Below are 1,572 nucleotides of genomic sequence, written 5' to 3'. Positions count from 1 at the left end.
CTCACAAAAATTTAAATTTAACTTTTTTTATTATAATATTTTTTTCACATTAATTTACTTTTTAATTTAAATTCTCAACTTGAACGAGATCTTAATATTCATACTCATTTCTGATTAAGACGTATACTAGACAAGTGGTCTTGCGTCACAAACTTGACTCAAAATTGATCCGCATAACATTGTAAGTTGCATGAAATATTTGGATATATATGCGTTTTAACTCATATGTATCACCATTTAGAGAATAATAAAGTAATTTACACCTAAATAAATTTATAATTTAACCCAAAAAAATTGCTCCAAACCATAAAGGAAAACCCTTGTTTCATCCTTATATAATGTAATTACGACAAATGTCTCACATCTATCCATCTCCTTCTTTTGAAGAGATAGAATATTACATACCATAATAAGTAAAAATAAATAAAAATATACCCCAAGTCTTTGCTAAAGAAATACTATTACACCATATATTATACATATGTATATATGTATACAGTAGCCATTTTCAAATGATACATAAATAAAGGTAGGTTAAGCAAATAAAAGACGGCGACGATATTCTCCCAAGGCCCATATTGGAAAGATGTTTCGATATGATGAGTAGTTTAACGTGCAATTCTTCATAAACACTCCTGTGATCTCCTGCATGCAACATTAACGCAATATAATACGTAATTAATTACCTTCCTCAAGGAAGTAATAATCACTTTTTGCGACACTTTGAAATGTAAATTTTATATTTTAGTAACATTATTTAGTAAACACGTATAATAAAATGTTACTAAACCAATGACATTTCAAATGTGACAGATATTACCGTTATCATTGATATTTTGTGTGTAAACACATAATCAATTTAAGATATATGTCACTAGAACTGTATTTAGTTACAATATTTTAGGCTAAAAATTTGTATTTCTGTGGTATTATGAAAGTACCTTTTGAGGGAAGTCACCATCTTCCATTTGCATATTGATCAACACTCTTATTCCACGATGTATGGGTGTAGGATTTATATCAGCCTAAACAGTCATGATTAGTAAAAGGTTGGCATCATTATATATAATTTAACCAAGATGATAATAATTAACGTGTAGTATTTATTAATTATCAGCTTAATTAATTTATTTACAACCGATCGGTTGAGATCACCTGCCCAGCCTTGATGAGGGATAACAATGCCCAAGCTGTCTGAACCAAATTTGCTCGGTGGCCTTCTAAATTTGTGTAAACCTGCTTCAAATTAATGAAGCATAATTAATTAATAGCATAATATTATACAACATTACTAAATTAATTTGCTAATTCCTTTTAATTATTAGGTAATATAATAATATTGAAGATGCGTGCATGCCTTATTTTGACTAGAAAGGTAACTTTCTCCCCATCCACCATTGGGTAGCTGCTTAGAGAGCAGAAATTGACAAGCTTTCTGTAAGCTAACACAATTGTTGTAGCTCTTCCCACACGCTGCTAGCGCTTCCACTGCAAACCATGTACCATACGTGTAGCATATTCCCCAGCAACCAGTCCTACAATATGATCAGTTGTGTATATATATATATATAT

The 1,572-nt window shown here is 30.2% G+C and overlaps 1 long non-coding RNA gene across 1 annotated transcript; it reads right to left on the bottom strand.

Moving 5' to 3' along the window:
• Positions 1–330: 330 nt before the first annotated feature.
• Positions 331–1,232, bottom strand: LOC112095216. The gene is made up of 3 exons (XR_002903767.1): positions 1,156–1,232; positions 942–1,025; positions 331–645 (listed from the first exon to the last, which is right to left on the bottom strand). It is a non-coding gene; the product is annotated as an uncharacterized LOC112095216 (long non-coding RNA).
• Positions 1,233–1,572: the final 340 nt, after the last annotated feature.

Source organism: Morus notabilis, unplaced genomic scaffold (genome assembly GCF_000414095.1).
Source record: "Morus notabilis unplaced genomic scaffold, ASM41409v2 C11424372, whole genome shotgun sequence".
NCBI classification, from domain to species: Eukaryota; Viridiplantae; Streptophyta; class Magnoliopsida; order Rosales; family Moraceae; genus Morus; species Morus notabilis.
This window is presented reverse-complemented; position numbering and strand designations above follow the sequence as displayed.